This window comes from Silene latifolia, chromosome Y, assembly GCF_048544455.1.
Source record: "Silene latifolia isolate original U9 population chromosome Y, ASM4854445v1, whole genome shotgun sequence".
NCBI classification, from domain to species: domain Eukaryota; kingdom Viridiplantae; phylum Streptophyta; class Magnoliopsida; order Caryophyllales; family Caryophyllaceae; genus Silene; species Silene latifolia.
Genome location: NC_133538.1, coordinates 458,147,124 through 458,169,593, shown reverse-complemented (window position 1 = coordinate 458,169,593; position 22,470 = coordinate 458,147,124). Strand labels below are relative to the sequence as shown.

The 22,470-nt window shown below is 37.6% G+C and overlaps 1 long non-coding RNA gene across 1 annotated transcript; it reads left to right on the top strand.

The window, feature by feature from the left end:
* Positions 1-16,236: 16,236 nt before the first annotated feature.
* LOC141627084 (uncharacterized) lies at positions 16,237-19,887 on the top strand. Its single transcript, XR_012536639.1, has 5 exons — positions 16,237-16,499; positions 17,113-17,273; positions 18,443-18,546; positions 19,324-19,423; positions 19,643-19,887. It is a non-coding gene; the product is annotated as an uncharacterized LOC141627084 (long non-coding RNA).
* The last annotated feature ends 2,583 nt before the right edge of the window (positions 19,888-22,470 follow it).

The following is a 22,470-nucleotide window of genomic DNA, read 5'->3' as shown; positions in this document are numbered from 1 at the left end:
ATCAGGTATATACTTACGCTCACACAAGAAAAACCTTCAGAATTACGCACAACCTCAATATTCAAGAAATATTTGAGATCAGCCAAATCTGATAAGAGTTTTTCAAGTTAGGTGTTGCTCCAAACTTAAGTGTGATAGCTTTATCCCACATTGGTATAATAGTGGGGGAGTTATCACCTTATATATGGAAGTGTGTCATCTAGTGTTAACTAGACTATAGTGGAGAGATTATAGTCTCCCTAATTAAGCGTCGTGGTCGGCCGTCCGGCTCAGCTCCGTAACACGCGCGCGGTGGGGTGGGGCTACCTTTTTGTTACTAGTCGGAACATTCTCTCTTTGTAACACCCTCATACTCCAAGTGCCTTACCAGGACCACCCAGGTATAAAGATGTTACCATCTCGGTTCCCCGAGGCAATGATAATCATAAGACAATAACGAAACAACATTTAAATAGTATAAGTTTAGTGAATAAGAGACAATCCAAAACCAAATACCAAAATACGATTACATGTTCTCAAAACCAACTGTCTACTCAACTGAATGAAATGTCTAATAAACTACTCAGGCTACAGCGGAAGACTCTATCATCTGAAAGTGGCACATCCCAGCTATCCCATGTAACTCGACTCATACCTGCTCAACAACTGCTCACCATCCCCGAATGGATCACACAATTTATATAATCCAACAGCACAACAATCAACACAGCTCAAACATCACAGATATACTCCGAACTCCATCACCAACTCCACAATACTGACTACACATTAAAGTGTGTAGCCCTGTCAGAGTGCCCATCGCAATAGGTCACTCCACGCCGCCAATGGGGGACCGCAGCCGTTCCCACCTAATCCCCGTTCATCTCCGTTGAGCGATAAACCCAAATCCATTAATGTGCACATCCCTTTCGTGGCGGGTTCCACAAAAGGTGAATAATGGGCGTGAAGCCACTCCCGCAAGTGACTCCACTCAACCAGGGATGCGCCCCGAAGAACACAAACAGATACAAACAATCACAACTACTGAACAGCAATCAACACCAACAACTGTCACAATACTCGTATGATAACAAACAACAAACACAAATCACCACCAACACATTATGGGACTAATACTGAGTAGGGAAACCCTACCTGGAAAGCAACACAGTCAGACGATCTCAACAGCTGTTATCAAAAGGCCTCTTCTACGAATCCTCCTCTTAACATACATTCATACAATTACTACCAATCAAGAAACACAACAAAACCCCCAAATCCCCAAATTAGGGTTTAACTAACTTTAACGAAATACCATAAAAACAGTACGTAGATCTTACCGTCGACGCAAGGATCACAAAGGTGTAAAGAAAGGTGAATTCCGACCTTCCAAGCTCCGGGATTTGCCAATAATGCGATTGATGCGAAGAAAGTAGATTGTTTTCTCTTTTGAAAGTAATTAGGTTTGTAAAAGTGTATTAAGAAAGTGACGGAAGATTTATATATTAAATCGCATTATTAACAAAACCCGACAAATCATCCCCCCGTAAACCGGCTACTCGATCGAGTAGCTAACATACTCGATCGAGTGCCGCCTACTCGATCGAGTATCAAGGTTACTCGATCGAGTACCCAACATGTCTGAAACTGTTTTAAATCGTAAAACACCCTTACTCGACAGAGTAAGGCCCACTCGATAGAGTACCCAGAGGCTCATAAAACCGTAGTATTACAGTCTTCCCTCCTTAAAAAGAACTTTGTCCCCGAAGTTCAAACCACAACAAAACAAAGACCCACACTACTACACTCCCGACTCAACAACCAAAACAAAACTCAGCATAAAACATGTTACCAACCCGAACTCAACCCGACTCAACCACAACAAACATACTGACACAACATAAAAAGGTATAAAATCTCTTAAAAACTCTTCGCGATCATCTCCTAGCCCCCTAAAAAAACAAGGTTACGTCCCCGTAACCATACATACCTGATCAGAAAGGAAAGCGTAACGCTCTCTCATGGCCTCCTCTGCCTCCCATGTAGCTTCCTCAGGCTCGTGGTTAGACCAAAGGATCTTAAGCAAAACTGTCTCACCACTCCTATGTTAGAAATCTATATCTCTTTACTCAACATATTCATAATGTTATAATTTTAATTTAGTCATAAAATTAAAAGATGATCTTATGCATGCAAACTATAAGTAAAATAAGGAAGAAATCTTCATTCTTACATTGATATTTCGGATCAAAGGGCACAAGAGAGTTCTCCTACTCTCTTGTTCTTGAGCTCTCCTTAATTGGATGAACAAGGATTCAAGTACAGAATCCCTCCCAAGGTTTTATACCCAAAGTAACAACTTAATAAAATTAATATTATTATTACTAGAACAATATTAATTTTGTATAAAAATTGACCCAAAATATTTATTTTGTGCTCTCTAATTCGGTTGAGAGAAGGAGAAGAAGGAAAGCTTTTTATCTCTCTAAAAAATCTTATTATAGATGTTGAATGAATAATAATACACTAGTGTTTTGATGTAGTGTATAAGATAAATTATAGAGCAAAAGACCCTTGGCCTTGCTCTTTGAAAAACCGGGTAAGGGGGAAGGAAAGGGACCAATGCATGCACAAGGTGGTCTTCACAAGAGCAAGTAGGGTTGCATGGCTAGGTTTAGAAGGAAATGATTATGTTTACCACTAACATAATCAACACAATATGTTCCTAATACTCCCCTTAATTTCGGTCATTAGAGATAAAATGGACTCCATTTTATCTTTGTCAATTTGTCAATTTGTCATATGTCACATGTCACATAAAATTGTTATGTATTTTTAACATATTAAAAATCAACGCATTAATAAAAATACGTCATATACAAAAATCGACTTAGTAATTCATAATTACTTGTATCAAAATATTTTACCAATTATAAATCACAACATCTTGTATTTATAATAATTTATTCATTCAAATGCAATTGTTTCCTTAAACAATAATTTCATCTAAGTAATAAAACAATTCGATTACTTAGACCGTATCTTATTTAATCAAATTACAATGAGACACGTAAATATTACTTCCAAAATCGTCCGTCAATTTTAAGTAATTTAATTAACCCGTATCGTCATATGATCAATTAAGAGTGTTACCCTTTAGGTATGACCTCAGGGGATCAACTGGTCACCACCGTCTCACGACAGTAATGTCAAACTCTAGTCAGCCAATCATTACCGATATGTGTGGACCAGTTGACAGTAAAATATTACTTCCCAATTGTATTCTTTAAAATGAGATTTAAACATGTGATCATCATGATCAACAGTTGTGATCGCATTATTGTCGGAGGACACATATTCCAACCATCTCCCACTTGTCCTCGACAAGTGTGCGTCACCAATTCTCTTGTCCTATTAATATCTCCCACTCAATGCAAGGTGTCTTTCAGGTCGTACTTTCAAGTGATCATATCGAGAGTGGTTTCCTCGATCTGGAGAATAACTGATTGACCGGATTTATCCACCATGGATACATTCCGAGCGTGGCCACGCATTTCCAGTTCATTACTCCTCGAGTGGCCCTGAGATATTGTTATAACCCTGACTAGGGGTGGACAATTCCTATCGCACTCATTCCCTTCGACCAGCCACAGCCATCATAACCCAAAATATGCCCATTTGACCCCATTTACGAAGGTCGTAGTAACACAAATCAAAGTTAATCTAAAACTGTTCCATCTTAGGCGAATAGTCTTTAGTCAAAAGAATCGACTCATTAGAATACTATAGTAGCTCTCGCCACGACCAAGCTATATAAATTTGCCAGAACTCAATAAGCGGTCATAAGGCCCGACAAAATGTTCCTAACAGTCTGCCTATGTGATCGATTAGTCATTCTCACATGACTCCATGGCACTTGAACTTGCCATCAATCGCATCACACTCTAGTCACTTCGAGACGTCACCTCATACAAGTAACTATGGGCGAATACAATGCTAATCCGTGTTCACTTTAACGGGGTTCAATTGTCTCTACAACCCGTTTGAATGTAGCAAAGTATAAGGTGAGTTAATAATAACTCAAACGACAAATGTCGACATCACATTCGAGTAGTCAATACCATATTACAAGCTTGTGATGCATATCGTAAGTGTGTAAACACTTGTTGATTGCAATAGAAGTTTAACATACCATGTGTCCATGTGTTCAAAACTTCTTATAATCGCATTTTCCTTTACGTTCATGTTATCTTTCATAGCATGAACCTTACCAAGTACACATATAGGTTCCCAACCTTGGTTTGGGTCCTTTATCTTGAAAGAACTTCCATGTCGATTATCACATAACCAATGAATTTGCAGCGAATGATGTAACTTGCACTGATCAAGTCCTCCACCCACTCATAAGCACTAGGTAAATGTTTTGCAGAGTCTTGTAACAATTTGTCAAGATGATTAGCCTAGCACTTCTCACAAGTCCTAGCATAATAGGAAAAATTAGTTTTGAGTAGCTTCTTACTTCAACTAAGTACTATTCCAAAATTCTTATTTCTCCTTTTAGCTGAAAAGCTTAGGATTATCATAAATCCTTACATGTTGTTCGAATTTTAATATGTGCAACCTCTTGTCACACAACCGAGTCTTTTGTCCAACACTGAAATCGCTCATCGGATTCTCCTCGAGAATTCATGACGTTTCTTCTATGGCTTGCCAATGAATCATCATGCTCTTATGCATATGATTCATTATTAGACATGTGCATGATTATTCTAATGGTGGAAACATTAGTTAATAATAATCACGAGATCAACCATTCTTAGGTTCAACGAACGACCATGACTGCTAATGGCAATTCCATTTTCATTTACATGAATAACCTACATTTCTCGTTGATTCAATGTGTATATCTCAATACTTATCCAACATCTCTTGATGTAATTGGATTCATCATAGTCCATTTTCATCCAGAATTGAAAACTCAAATACTTCTTTGTGAAATAAAGTATTAGCTCGTCATTCTCAATGAGTAGTGAGTTATAAATTTTTACAAGATGATTGCTCCCACTAAATTCCATGTCTTCACATGATAATTTCCAAACTCCCACTTAATTCCACATGTTTCGAAATTGACTACTCAATCGAAACATTTCAAGAATTGAAATATATATTGCTTCGCCAAGTTATTAAGATAAAACCATATATGTTCCCACATATCCTTTCAAAATACCTATTTTGAAAAGGTTTCAATCTCAACCTTATGGAAAGAGATTTTAATCTCTAACTCATTCATTTTATAATGATGCGTGGCAATGTCATTATTTAAATATGAATAATATCTAATACACGTCCTTCAAAATACCCTTTTCGGAAGGAGGTTTAACCATTTCATTTTCATAATGAGGTTAAGTAATGACATTAGCGTGGTTAATACTTAACTTAGCTATTGAAGATATCGGTATATCAATCCTTGCAACTTTGATTCATTTAGGCTCTTAAGTAAATATCAATGTTGAAACTATTGGTCAAAGTTTATCTTAAACTAGTCAAAAACTCTTGTTAAGACTTTATATTAGTCATTCTTATTCCAAAACTTTCTTTTGGTCTCCTCGTGTAGTTATCTTGAGAACATATTCTTTTGATTACTTCACTTGGTCTCTATTGTCATGTAGATCTATTCGAGACCATAGATCTCATCTATTCGTGTGTACCATATAAAAAGGTATACCTTCATTCAAATCATTCTCCCTTGCGTAGATCTCATTTACAAAAGTACACAAATTTATCTTGGTGTTCTTTGTGTCCTTATTTTTCTCCCACTCTATCTTTAGAATGAATACACTAGAGATTCAAAGATAGCTTATGAGACACAAATAATGATTTTTGAAGTATAAGGAGGACTATCTCATAGGTTGACTTAATTGTTTTAGATTTTGTAAGTGTACTTGGTGATCGACATTCCTTTAAGAGAGTTCATTAACTCAATATCACTTTATAAATGATCATACACAAGCCTTAAGCTTGTGGACATATAATGAATCCCATCATTATAATTGTTTATTAGATCACTTTAAGTGAATGATCATATGTTTCTATGAGCAAGCGGATAAAGACGAATTTTAGAACAAGGATAAAAACGATAAAACGGGTGACTTGGGTTGCAAACCAAGCCACCATTATCCAAAATACAACCAATATCCAAAATACATTTCCATGTCGAACACGGAAATCAAAAGGTTCTAAAATCCGAAACATAATTTAAAATAAGACAATAAAAAGACAAGCTTCATGGAAGCTATTCCTAGCTTCTTGATGGTTTCTCAAGCTTGCTTTTATTTTCCCTTGTCTTTGCTTGGTGGAGGCCCTATTTACAATAAAAAGGGGATACATTATCACAACTTTGTATCACAATACCATAGTTGAATTAGAAACATAAAAGAAAGGATAGTCATTTACCTACTGGAGTGATCTTTCCAGCCTTAATGTCACCAAGGTATTTGAAACAATTTCTTTTCCAATGTCCAACACCATTACAATAATGGCATTTATCAAAAGGACCCTTCTTGATCGTGGAGGTGCTAGCTTCATAAGTCTTAGCTTTGGTGAAAGTGGGAGCTTGCTTCTTACCCTTCTTCCCATTCTTCTTGAACTTCCCCTTACTTTTGGTGCTTATGTTAAGCACATCCTTAGGTGGGTTAACATTTAACCCCATGTCTCTTTCGGCTTTCACAAGTAACTTGTGCAATTCTTCAAGAGACACGTCCTTGTCTTGCATGTTAAAATTCACCCGGAATTGAACATACACTTTGACCTTGGATAAGGAGTGTAGAATCCTATCTACAATAAGTTCTTTGGGGATTTCAACTTTTTTAATTTTCAAGGTCTCGACTAGCTCCATTAATTTGAGCACATGAGGGCTAACCTTTTGGCCCTCTTTGAAGTCGAGATCATAGAATACCGCGGTCGCCTCATATTGGACGATCCGCAGAGTTTGTGAAAATATCGTCACAAGCTTGGAGTAGATTTCATTAGCGGTGCCCATTTTAAAGGCTCTCCTTTGGAGATCCGTCTCCATCGCAAAGATCAACACATTTTTCATTGTGGCGGACTCCTTATGGTAAGCCTCATATGCTTCCCTAGTGGCGGCGGTCGACCTAGTATTAGGTTCGGGTGGAGAGGCCTCGGTAAGGTAACGAAGCTTGTCGTCACCTTGGGTGGCTAGTTTAAGTTGGGCATCCCAATCGGAGAAATTTGACCCATTCTTTTCAAGTTTACAACGATCCATGAAGGATCGGAGCCATGAAGTATTAGCGAGAGGTGTGGCGTTTGGGTTTGGAGTAGCCATTGGTTATGAGAAATAGAAGCGGTCTACAAAACAAAATAGAAGGAGTAAAACAAATGTCGTTTTAATAATAATACTCGTAAAATAAATTTAAATTTAAACAAGTTTTATTGCATTTATCTAGTGACCTCTACCCAACTTGATAAATGATTCCAAGACCCAAATTCATATTAATTTAGGCATCGGTAAAGCCGAAAAACAACCCTTATCAATATAACTCGGTGAATTAACATTTTAATCGATTCTACTTTTAGAACTCTTGGTCGATAAATTTACATTAAAATTTATCTTTAGCCCGAAACACATCCGGCAACCGTCGAGAATACTTTCGTTGAGTTCAACCCAAATTTCGATTAAATGTGTCCATGATCCAAATTTACATCAACTTGGGCATCGGTAAAGCCAAAAACAACCCTCATCTTTATAAATTCGGTGGGTAGACATTTATCACCCACTTCCCCTACGTAACAAGGTTTGTACCCCGTTAAAGCCGAGTGCACTCCCTCACGAAATAGGTTTTCATGGTTTCTACTATTTGGTAAGGCTATGTCTCAATTGATTATTTTAGCGAGAGGTCATGTCAATTTATTATCTAACACGTTTTAAGTGAACTAAAGCGGTGAACTACGATAATTCTAATTGACACGGTCGATAAACTCGATTAAAATGACAATGCATGTTTTAGTTATGGCGATTTAGCGATGCATGCAACATATAAATAAAATGCAAAACATAAAATAAATCCTATTATGGCCTTCCTAAAATAGAAAATCTAATTAACTATTACATATTCGGAAACCAACTCCATTGGTCCCTTGAACTTCGGTTATGGCACGCATCTCGAGGTAACACCGTCTTTATGTATCGCCTTCTTGAGTGACACCGTCTTCAAGGAACTCCGTAATAATTAAATTACATAACAAATTACATAATTTCCTATTATACATTTGTAATTAAAATAAAATAAATCTATTAAATTACAAAACGGTGATACGAGATCACAATAATTTACAACCGAATCGATATTCCAATACATTTCGGGTAATACCAATTAAAAACTAAGGCCATACTAAGTAAAATTACATAAAATAAAATTACATAAAATAAAATTATGACAATCATAATAAAATGCAGCATTATAATATATATGAACATGCCCAATTTTATGCTAAATCGCCTTTAAGGAGCCAATATCGTATATTTAACGGTTTTTACGGATTTGCGTGATTCAACCTTTTAAAATCACAATAAATTACATAAAATCATATTTATGCACAAGTTAATTACCCTAACCTCTTAGGACTCAAAATTAGTCTCCACTAACTATTTGACCATAATTAACTCATATTTCTAAAATTGTTCATAAATGGACCCAAAATTACAATAAAAATGCTATAAATTTCAAATAAATCACAAAAATTTCAAATAAATTCAAAAATTGAAATATAAACTCATGAACATTCTGGAAAAATACCATGACACTCATAATATTCAAAAAACTTAGGTTAAAATTTCGTAATTATCGGAAAAACTATGTTGCGGTTTATCGGATTTATCAATTAAAATCATAAACACACGAGAAAAATTATATTCATCAACTTTTCAATTTTAGATCTGAAAAAGATAATAAAATTCAACATGTGACGTTTATCCTTAGTCATGAAATATGTTTTAGCAATTATTTACTAATTAAGTCACTATTTATTCTATTTTTCATCAAAAATTCATAAATCATGCATAAAGACTTAATTATAGCCTATTATTTTACACACATCTTGTAAAATTTCATGTGACAACATACTAAATTTATATGACCAGATTCGAAACTTATCTCATATTAACCCATTTTTCAATTAAATTCGATTTTAATCATGAAAAATCCATATTTCGAGCATAAAAACTCCAAAAATTATGAAACTTTACAGGTAATCTAAAAACAATATATGTGAAAACATATCCAAAACCACTACAAAATTCGAAGTTTAGCTAATTTTAGTCCGAAAATGACATTTTAATCTTAAAATCACATTTTTAATGCCATTATTATATAAGATGAACAATAAAAATCCATAAATTAACCAAAATATCCTAAAAATATTTTAGAACCACAAACTTCAACATGCATAATTTATTTTGTGATATTTCATAATAACACAAATTTACAAGTTTTATATGTTAATCGTATAACTCGGAAAAACTATAACCGATTTGCATGCAAACAACCAAGGCTCTTGATACCGCTTGTTAGAAATCTATATCTCTTTACTCAACATATTCATAATGTTATAATTTTAATTTAGTCATAAAATTAAAAGATGATCTTATGCATGCAAACTATAAGTAAAATAAGGAAGAAATCTTCATTCTTACATTGATATTTCGGATCAAAGGGCACAAGAGAGTTCTCCTACTCTCTTGTTCTTGAGCTCTCCTTAATTGGATGAACAAGGATTCAAGTACAGAATCCCTCCCAAGGTTTTATACCCAAAGTAACAACTTAATAAAATTAATATTATTATTACTAGAACAATATTAATTTTGTATAAAAATTGACCCAAAATATTTATTTTGTGCTCTCTAATTCGGTTGAGAGAAGGAGAAGTAGGAAAGCTTTTTATCTCTCTAAAAAAATCTTATTTTAGATGTTGAATGAATAATAATACACTAGTGTTTTGATGTAGTGTATAAGATAAATTATAGAGCAAAAGACCCTTGGCCTTGCTCTTTGAAAAACCGGGTAAGGGGGAAGGAAAGGGACCAATGCATGCACATGGTGGTCTTCACAAGAGCAAGTAGGGTTGCATGGCTAGGTTTAGAAGGAAATGATTATGTTTACCACTAACATAATCAACACACTATGTTCCTAATACTCCCCTTAATTTCGGTCATTAGAGATAAAATGGACTCCATTTTATCTTTGTCAATTTGTCATATGTCACATGTCACATGTCACATAAAATTGTTATGTATTTTTAACATATTAAAAATCAACGCATTAATAAAAATACGTCATATACAAAAATCAACTTAGTAATTCATAATTACTTGTATTAAAATATTTTACCAATTATAAATCACAACATCTTGTATTTATAATAATTTATTCATTCAAATGCAATTGTTTCCTTAAACAATAATTTCATCTAAGTAATAAAACAATTCGATTACTTAGACCGTATCTTATTTAATCAAATTACAATGAGACACGTAAATATTACTTCCAAAATCGTTCGTCAATTTTCTGTAATTTAATTAACCCGTATCGTCATATGATCAATTAAGAGTGTTACCCTTTAGGTATGACCTAAGGGGATCAACTTGTCACCACCGTCTCACGACAGTAATGTCAAACTCTAGTCAGCCAATCATTACCGATATGTGTGGACCAGTTGATGGTAAAATATTACTTCCCAATTGTATTCTTTAAAATGAGATTTAAACATGTGATCATCATGATCAACAGTTGTGATCGCATTATTGTCGGAGGACACATATTCCAACATCCTAGTCTTCCTAACCTTCCGGTCAAGAATCATCTTAGGCACCTCAAGGTATGACAAAGACTCTTCTAGCTCTAAGCTCTCTGCCTCTAACACATGTGACGGATCACTCACATACTTCTGCAGCTGAGACACATGAAACACATTATGCACCCTCTCTAACGCAGCTGGTAAAGCCAAACGATATGCAACCTCTCCAACCCACTCTAAGATCTCATAAGGCCCTATGAACTTCTGACTCAGCTTGCCTTTCTTCCCAAATCTCATAACCCCACGCATAGGAGACACTTTCAGAAGGACCTTATCCCCAACCTGAAACTCTATATCCCTTCGATGTAGATCTGCATAACTCTTTTGCCTATCCTGAGCCGCTCTCATCCTTTCCCTGATCATCTTAATCTGATCAACCATCTCATGTACCATCTCTGGTCCTAGGACCACTGCCTCAGCACTATCGTCCCAACAAATCGGACTCCTACATCTCCTCCCATATAAGGCCTCGAACGGTGCCATACCAATACTAGTGTGATAGCTGTTGTTGTAAGAAAACTCTATCAAATCCAACCTCTGTTCCCAGCTACCACCAAAGTCCATCACACAAGCTCGCAACATATCCTCAAGAGTCTTGATCGTTCTCTCAGTCTGACCGTCTATCGCAGGATGAAATGATGTACTCATCTTCAAAGTTGTTCCCAAAGATTCCTGCAACTCTTTCCAAAACCTTGAGATAAATCTCGCATCTCTGTCACATACTATGTCCTTAGGGACTCCATGTAACTTTAGCACATTCTTCCGATAAGCCATAGCTAATTGTGCCTTAGTCCATGTATCTTTCATTGGCACAAAGTGAGCTGACTTGGTCAGTCGATCCACTATTACCCATATCTTATTGTTACCCTGTTGACTCTTTGGCAAACCCACGATAAAATCCATAGAAATGGGTTCCCACTTCCACTCAGGTACCTCTAAAGACTGAATCTTACCTTGTGGTCGTCGCTGTTCCCCTTTTACTCTCTGGCATGTCAAACAACGGGCCACAAACTCAGCTGTTTCGTTCTTCATCCCAGGCCACCAGAACGTGTTCTTTAAATCCTTGTACAGCTTGTCACCACCTGGATGTACTGAATATGGTGTACAATGTGCCTCTATCATGATTGTCTTTTTCAGCTCCTCGTCATTAGGGACACACCACCTACCATCAAACCTCAAGCTACCATCTGTATAGATAGAGAATCGAGACACTGTCCCTTTCTCTACTCCAGCTCTCCACTCAACTATCTTAGGATCCAACGCCTGTTTACCTCGAATATCGTCATAAAGATCAGGCTGCACTGTCAAATCTCCCATGGCATCCCCTCTCTGCATCATATGTATCCCAAGCCTCCCCACCTCATCTCTCAACCTCATCAAAGATAAAGCTGTACACAAAGAATGTACACTCTTACTACTCAAAGCATCTGCAACAACATTGGCTTTCCCTTCATGGTAGATAATATCCATGTCATAATCGCCAATCAGCTTCATCCACCTCCTCTGTCTCATGTTCAACTCCTTTTGAGTGAAGATGTACTTGAGACTCTTGTGATCAGAAAATACCTTAAAGGTCGCCCCACAAAGGTAATGTCTCTAAATCTTAAGAGCAAACACCACTGCACCCAACTCTAGATCATGTGTAGGATAGTTCTCCTCATAAGGATTCAATTGCCTAGAAGCATAGGCAATCACTTTACCGTTCTGCATCAACACACATCCCAACCCATTGTTTGAGGCATCTGTATAAACCTCAAAGTTCTCGATCCCTTCAGGCGATGCTAAGATAGGATTTGTGGTCAAACGCTCCTTTAATGTTTGGATCGCCGTCTCACAACTCTCATCCAACGAAACCTGTTCTCTTTCCTCATCAAAGCTGTCATAGGTCTAGCAATCTTGGAGAAATCCTTCACGAACCGCCTGTAGTATCCAGCTAAACCTAAGAAACTCCTGATCTCAGTAACATTCTTTGGTGCTTCCCACTTTGTCACTGCCTCAATCTTTTCCGGATCCACAGCTACCCCATCCTTAGAGATTACATGCCCCAGAAAAGCAACTTTCTCTTACCAGAACTCCCACTTGGACAGCTTAGCATATAACTCATGCTCCCTCAAGGTCTGCAACACAATCCTCAGATGCTCCTTCTTAGTCTTGGAGTAGACTAAGATGTCATCGATAAACACCACCACAAACTTGTCCAAAAACTATTTGAAGATTCTGTTCATCAAGTCCATAAACACAGCCGGTGCATTAGATAACCCAAACGGCATCACCACATACTCATAATGGCCATACCACGACGTGAAAGTTGTCTTTGGTATGTCCACCTCTCTAATCTTCACCTGATGGTACCCCGACCTCAAATCAATCTTGGAAAAGACTGATGCACCACTCAACAGATCAAACAGATCATCTATCCTTGGCAAAGGATACTTGTTCTTCACCGTCACTCGGTTCAGCTCCCTGTAGTCTATGCACAACCTCAAGCTCCCATCTTTCTTCTTCACAAAAAGAACTGGTGCTCCCCACGGTGATACACTAGGTCTAATGTATCCCTTCTGTATCAGATCGTCTAACTGCTTCCTGAGCTCCTCCATCTCTTTAGGACCCATCCGGTATGGTGCCATAGAGATTGGCCCCGTCCCCGGTTTTAACTCAACCGTGAAATCTATCTCCCTTTTCGATGGCAACCCCGGAATCTCCTCTGGAAAGACATCTGCAAACTCACTCACCACTGGTATCTTATCAACCGTCGGACTCTCTATCCGGTCATCTCTCACATGGCACAAGATCAAAGGGCATCCCTTACTCAGATAGGACTTCAAGGTCACAGCTGCAATCAACTTAACTTTGGGTTTGACCACAAACCCACGATAAGACACAGTAACGCCCTTAGGACCTCTCAAAGACACTTTCTTTTGATGACAGTCTATCTTAGCTTTATCCTTTCCCAACCAATCCATCCCGACTATCATCTAAAAACCATCAAAAGGAAACTCTAGCAAGTCTACAAGTAGATCAACTTGCCCAACTATCATAGATACATCCCTATACAACCTCCCACATGATACAGACTCACCCGAAGGTATAAAAACTTTCTCACTTACAGACTCATATACCCTCAAACCCAACCATTTAACATGAGTCGAAGATACAAACGACTGAGACGCCCCTGAATCGAACAAAACAAAGGTATGAATACCGTTAACAAGAAAAGTACCAGTGATAACATGTGCATCATCCTCAGCTGCTTTCTTGTCCATCATGAACAGCTTTCCACTGGTCTTCTGTCCACCTCCCTGAACAGTACTGGCTGATGTGGTCGGTTTAGCAATCGACCCCTGATTGTTGTTGTTGTTCGTAGCTGGTTTCTGATAGGAATTACCGCCATTGCGGTTACCTCCACCCTGGTAGCTCTGACCTCCCCGGTTAGACCATGACCCAGTCGGTCTATTGCTCGCATAACTCTGTGCCGGCCCCTGAGAATAGCTCCCCTGAGCTGATCTCTGAAAAGCTCCAGGTACACTCGTGCACTCATGTCTCTTGTGGCCTACACCGCCACAACCATAACAGGTCATCCCCCAACTACCACTACTACCCATACGGCCACGCCCAAAGGAAGCCCCAACACTGAACCCTGACCCAGAAGAAAACGCTCTAGCCTGATTGTGGTTGCCTTTCTTGTGGCTGGATTAGCCACCACCTTCACTCTCAGCCTTTCTTTTCTCAACTACTCTCTCCTGAGCCATCTCCACCAACCTCTCAGCTCTCCCAGCCCTCTCATAAGCTTCCTTAATATCAGTAAGGACTCCCACGGGTAACTTGTACATGATCTTGGGAGTCAACCCTATCTCAAACATCAGTGCTAGGTTCTCCTCACTCAAACTCATGTCCTCGGCATACCTAGACTTCTCATTAAACTGCTTGTAGTACTCAGCCACTGACATATCGGGTGTCATCCTAAACCCATCAAACTCCTCCCTCGGCATACTCCTCACATGCTCAGGTACAAACTCTTTCCTCATAGCCCTCCGAAACTCTTCCCAAGGTATAGCAGGTAAGCCCTGCTTCGTATACATCTCTCTAGCACTCACTTTCACCTTGTCCCACCACTCACCAGCTGCTTCCTTCAAGTATAACGCAGCTTGTTCTACTCTCATCTCATCAGGACAGTGTACTAGGTCTAGTATGTTCTCCATCTCACGATGCCAATTGTCAAGAAGATTTGGCTCCCCGGTCCCCTTGTACTCTTTTGGGTTAAACCTCGCTATATAAAGGCTGATCTTAGAGTGATCAACCACCTTATCCTTTCCCACTCTCTTTAGGGCCTCCGTAAGAGCATCCTGATGCTCCAACATCTTAACGACATCATCGATGTTCATGTTCTCAGCTCTCGCATACAAAGCGTTTTTCTTGGGCGGCATCTTGAAACTATATAAGAAAGGGTAGATATAAACATACGCACTATAACCCCAAAACACGAAAAACAGATCATTTAACACACTCGATCGAGTGCCTAAACCTACTCAATTGAGTAGAGGCTACTCGATCGAGTGCCCACCATACTCGATCGAGTGCCCCGACCTCGGACCCAAAACGGACCTTCGATCTCTAACATACTCGACCAAGTACTTTGACCACTCGATCAAGTGACCCCCTACTCGATCGAGTGCCCTATATACTCGATCGAGTACCCAAAAACGCGATTCTGGTTATAAAAACGTCAATTACCCACTCGATCGAGTCAGACCCACTCGACCGAGTTCCTCATCTACTCGATCGAGTACCCGCTACTCGATCGAGTCATGCTGACTCGTATATACTACCCACATGTTATCTCTCATATCCCAACATACTATACAACTTATAAGCTCCATATTATAATCTAACTACGCATGCAATTCTACACAACTCCTCATTCAATCAACAAAACAACTATTTCATGTTATCAAATGCCACCTAGTAAACATCCATCATGCTTCTTTATGCAACCAACATACAAACACACCCCACCAAATTTTTCAATCACGTTTTCGATCTCTACTCCCAACATCTAACAATTCACAACATATATCGTCACATTCCATACAAACTAGTAAACACCACATACAACTTTGACATATACCCCCCATGTGACCGGTTCAAAAAATTGTAGGGCGAGTTCGCGACTTTAGGACGTCTCCCAAGCCTTTCACTACCACAAATCCCTTGTATTTATGACGCTTCACTATTGACGCTATAGTAGAGCGTCGACCTCATAATGTACTTTCCGTCCTGTTATGACGCCTTATAATGTCATTGCCACTTACGCTTAATTTTGATTTGAGCGCAATTAGTAAAAATTGAAAATTCACCTAAAAGTCCAACGCGCCTAGGATATTCCGCCTCAACTATGCGTTTCTTCATCTTCGTCTCCCATTTTCTATTTTCCATGACAAAACCCTAAATAATACGATTAACTGCAAAAATCTCTCAACAATGATCGATTACTGCTACAATAATCAAAAATCTCTCAAAAATAATCGATGACTAGCAATAATCGATTAAAACAAACCCCTAAATTATTACCGGCTGCGCTAGTTGTTCAATTACTATTAACAATTGATTCAATTTGGATTCATGCAATCACCCAGTTACAAATTAAGACAAAGGTTTGTTTCGAATATATTTGCTGCGTTTATTTTTTAATTGATTTATTGTTGCTCTAGATTCCTTTGTTTTCTATTTATAAAGCTGGATCTAGTGTTTTTGTTCATTATTGAACTCCGTATCTAATATCTTGACTATAGGTGCATCGTCAATTAGTCAATATGGGAGAATTATGGCGCCCAATTTGAGTTTTTGAGTTTGTATTGATTTGGTTACGCCTCTTATACTAGTACGTTGTCGGTCATTCTCGATTTCTCGCCCCCATGTTTCATTTTTTTTTCCCTTTCAATTAATCTTTGAAACTGCGAGTTAACTTTGTCATTTACGGATAGAAATCTGGATTAGTAACTGAACTATAATTATTGGTTGCAATGAAGTTCTCCACTTGAACTCATTAATTTACTGAACATTTTTTAGTTGATCGAACTATAAATTCAAAGGAGAATTCATGTCAGATTTTAGTTACATAACTGTGGTTCATCTTTGTTGTGCAAACTTTGATTTTGGTTTTTTCTACTGACTGTAACTGAGGCGTAGAGTACAACTTCTGTGCTGCCAGCTGGTTTTGGATGTTATTGATTGTTGTTGGGTTCATGTTTGGTTGGTTTATTATAGGGCTCGTCTTGAAGTGAAAGAACGCAAAAAAGAAATGGGCTGAAAGGCTAACTCCGAGACCTAAGCCATAACCTTAAGCATCTGAAGGCGATGATGAAATGGCTGAGTATGAACCTGAAACTAATACCACTAAGTTGTTATCTTTCATGTGCCTACTAAAGGTTATATTGCCTTCTAGATCATTTGTTTGTTTTCTTTCTTTGCAATTTTTCAAATTTCATTGACTTTGAGTTGTTAAACACATATATAATAACTAGAGTGCACTGTTAAAACTGCTTTGACGGTTTAATTTGGGCATGGAATAATTCTTGATCAGTTGTGATGTATTCTATTTTTGTATGGAACATATATGGTATAATATAGGGAGTGGTTGTGGCTTCCTTATTGCCCAGTAAATGAAAATACTACCAACTTTCATGTCTACTGTTTAAGGGCTAAATTTTAGAAGGTAGATATTTTGCAGGTGATTATTGTTAACTAGTACAAAGAAATCTCTTAGTTAGATAACTTTTAAATTAGTTGCAGTTGTTCTGCTAACCTTAAATTTGATCTTCAATAATGGAATTTATCATCTTATCTGGATCCAGAGTCCCTCACACTGGTATTAATGAATGTTTTTTTCATATTACGTTCTCGAATGTGGCTCTGTATTTAAAACCTCTAGTTTTTGCTGATATACATGTTTCTTATTGGACTGTCATTTTTTCTTGTGGGTATAAGAAGTTTCTAATTCACACCCTATGTTGTGCTACACTTGATTTAAAGTTGGTGGTTTCTATTGGAATACGAATTTTTATTTGAGACCGTTGAATAAAGCTAGTTGGGTAGCCGGTCTCATTTGAATGCGTTTACAAACTAACTCCATGTAACGATCTCATGGGGGACCTCCTATTAAAAAAGTGTTTTTGATTATTCTAGGATATTTTGTAGTTACAATAAAGGGCATGGCAGCCCTGTGCACAATGGCGTCACCGCCAAGGCTCACCATAAGGGTGTAATAGCGGCAGACCTTTCCTGTCATTGTGACGAGAGGCCGCTACAAGGATTTAAACGCGTGACCTTTCGGCCGTACGACAACCCCTTAACCGATGCGCTAAGGCTCCCCTTCATATATTTTAGTTACGATAATCGAAATAATTGATTGCGTCTTTGTGTTAAACTTTCAGTATTAATCACTTAATGACTGATAAGAGTATACCTGAATAAGATTTAGATTATGTTTTGAAGAAATGTAGAGATGTTTTTGGTGTATGACAAGAATTTCTTTATACAATCGACATAAAAAAGATTCCTCTCTATAACTTAGCTTCAATATTTTTGTCTTTTGCAGATTCTAGTACGAAATATTGCTACCAAACTTCGATGTCGGCAGAATATGTTCGGCAAAATATGTAGGCGAGTGACACAAAAGTGTTAATTTTTGTCTAACTACAGGTTTTCGGCTTTTCGCCCTTTCTTATATCTTTGTTTATTTATTTTTATTTTTTGTTATCTTGAATTGATGCTAAACCATTGATATACTTATAATGGCAAGTCTTATTTTTAGATGATATTGTGAATGTCTAAGAGTCCGCAACTTATGCTAGTTAGTCTTATTTTCGTTTAGTTCTTCTTGGTTAGCAACTTAGCATGTTACCTTCTCTTTGTGCAAGAAAACCATAAATAATTCAGCATACCTTATGAAGTATAGGCAATTCAGAATTCAATGTATGATTGAAAACATTCAAATAAGTATCACCGTCTTAGCTTTGCCCGATGCTTGATGTTGAAGAATGCTCTAATCGTGGCAATGGACATAGTATATCAATAATGTGTAATGATTTGTTTCCTCAAAATCTCGAATGAGTGAATTCAGTGTATATTAATCAATGATTTGTTTATTCTCACGCTCAAATGGTTCACGAAGATCCTCTAACCCTGGTGGCGGAGTTGGTAGTACTGAAACTCATGTGTTTGTTTGTTACGTTGTGACGACTAAGTAATGCTCTGCTTTCTAAGTAAATTATTAACATGCAACTGACATCATATTTTATTTGGAGAGACCAAGTTATTTGAGGTGAATTTTGGTGAAGACCTGCCTTACATACTCTTGATGTGAATTAGATGTCCATACTGCTTTTATTTGTGATTCTTTGAATAAATCCCATACTGCTTTATCTGAGCTTATTCATTAACGTTTTTCTGACCCACTTCTATTTGATGTCCATAAAGAGGATTAATTGGACAACTAAGGTTGCGATGACGATCTCCTTCAAGGAACATGGATATCAAGCACGAATAATATTGTGATGATCTACATCTCTCGATTGAGGTATTGAGTTGTTTTTTAATATAGTTTTAGAACTTTCCGCCATAAATATTCAGGTCAAATATTTTTTACAAGGCATTTGACTCTTTCGTATTTCAATGCTTCACTATTAAACTCTCTTCATTTATTTGCCTTTTGTGGAACTTTGTAGTTAAAACCATATTTTCTTTCTCAAACTGAATTACCTGATACTAAATCGCCGCGCTCATTTGAAATTTGTAGGTTTCAAATTCTTCGGAAGGTCAAGTCGCACCGGAATAATGAGACGGAATGTTATCTGCTACAACTATCGCGTCAAATTATTTTATCAAGAGATTTTTTGTTCTAGTACCATTTGATAACTTGAGTTTTAATATGTATTTTGGATTAAGTTCAGTCAACACTCTTTCTATTTTGGCATGGTTGAATAATGTAATACTTGAATTGTAGTAGTAACTACTAATTTAATTATATTATGAGTATTTTAATTTCTAGTTTTCTTGGCTATTAATTATGAGGTTTTGTTACAATTTAACGACGACCCCAGTCGACAATAATGTAAAAACTTTGATTAAATATATGTCGTCGTGATGTATGTGAAACAAAATTGATGCATACAGTAATTCGTTATAGAGAAATCAATAGATGACGCTTAAAATCGTCATGAATATATAATTTTAGTGTCATGATTATGCCATAGAGTGACACTTAAAAGCGTAGTTTTTTTATTATTGACGCATAAAGGCGTCAAAATTGGTGACGCTAAAAAGCGTCAAAAAATACTGACGGCAACAATTTTGACGCTTTTAAGAAGCGTCGAGAATATAATAATCGACGTTTTTTTGCGTCAAAAGTTGGTTTCATACGCGTCAAAAATGCAAGAGATTTGTTGTAGTGTTTGCATTAGCTCCTACCACCTTTACTCCGGGTTCATTTTAATTGACTCCCTATATTCATTAGATTCATTGGTTACAGGTTTCAGGATCGCCTCTCTGATACCATTTTGTAACACCCCCATACTCCAAGTGCCTTACCAGGACCACCCAGGTATAAAGATGTTACCATCTCGGTTCCCCGAAGCAATGATAATCATAAGACAATAACGAAACAACATGTAAATAGTATAAGTTTAGTGAATAAGATACAATCCAAAACCAAATACCAAAATATGATTACATGTTCTCAAAACCAACTGTCTACTCAACTAAATGAAATGTCTAATAAACTACTCAGGCTACAGCGGAAGACTCTATCATCTGAAAGTGGCACATCCCAGCTATCCCATGTAACTCGACAAATACCTGCTCAACAACTTCTCACCATCCCCAAATGGAACACCACAGTTTTTAAAACAATAAACGGGGTCAGTACTAATCACACAACTTATATAATCCAACAGCACAACAATCAACACAACTCAAACATCACAGATATACTCCGAACTCCATCACCAACTCCACAATACTGACTACACACTAAAGTGTGTAGCCCTACCAGAGTGCCCATCGCAACAGGTCACTCCACGCCGCCAGTGGGGGACCGCAACCGTTCCCACCTAATCCCCGCTCATCTCCGTTGAGCGATAAACCCAAATTCATTAATTTGAACATCCCTTCTGTGGCGGGTTCCACAGAAGGCGAATAATAGGCGTGAAGCCACTCCCGCAAGTGACTCCACTCAGCCAGGGATGCGCCCCGAAGAACACAGACAGATACAAACAATCACAAATACTGAACAGCATTCAACACCAACAACCGTCACAATACTCGTATGATAACAATCAATAAACACAAATCACCACCAACACATTATGGGACTAGTACTGAGTAGGGAAACCCTACCTGGAAAGCAACACAGTCAGACGATCTCAACAGCTGTTATCAAAAGGCCTCTTCTACGAATCCTCCTCCTAACATACAATCATACAATTACTACCAATCAAGAAACACAACAAAAACCCCAAATCCCCAAATTAGGGTTTAACTAACTTTAGCGAAATACCATAAAAACAGTACGTAGATCTTACCCTCGACGCAAGGATCACAAAGGTGTAAATAAAGGTGAATTCCGGCCTTCCAAGCTCCGAGATTTGCCAATAATGCGATTGATGCGAAGAACGTAGATTGTTTTCTCTTTTGAAAGTAATTAGGTTTGTAAAAGTGTATTAAGAAAGTGACGGAAGGTTTATATATTAAATCGCATTATTAACAAAACCCGACAAATCATCCCCCCGTAAACCGGCTACTCGATCGAGTAGCTAACATACTCGATCGAGTGCCGCCTACTCGATCGAGCACCCAACAGGTCAGAAACTGTTTTAAATCGTAAAACACCCTTACTCGACAGAGTAAGGCCCACTCGATAGAGTACCCAGAGGCTCATAAAACCGTAGTATTACACTCTTTTATCTACTTCATTCTACATATTGTGAACAGTTCTCACTTTCGTCTTTGGTGTGCAAACATAGTACGGAAGGAGACGTTAACCCTGGAGTTGGTGACCAATGAGCAGTGGGGCATCATAGTGGGGATCTAACTGACTTAGGACAGTGTACCTATACAACGTCTCAATTAAGATTATTATTGGTTAGATAAGTTCACATTTCCTGCAAGAGTAATCACATGTAGTCATGTAGACAAGCACAAAGTTTTGCCCGACCCGACCCAAACCCGCCCGCATGATTAATTTGACCAGCCCTACTTCGCGCAATCTAGAGTAATAATTTGTCCAAGTATATTACGAAATATACGTTTTTCAAATTCTCTTATGCATAAATAGTACTCCGTAGCCAAATGCCAACTATGGACACATTTGAACGCAGATTGTCCAATAATGATGCAAAATGCGGCTTCAACTTTGTCCCTATGACCTATGTACGTGCCTAAGTCATGGTAAACTCAGAAAAAAAATAATTTAAAACGCGAAATAATTAATAAATAAGGTGACCAATTGCTCTATCTTCATGATCATAATTTATAAAATATTATTTAATTTTACGTTATTGATAAAATGTGTTCTTCACACTATTAGTGTGAATATGATTATATGTAAATTAGTTAAGTAAATATTTC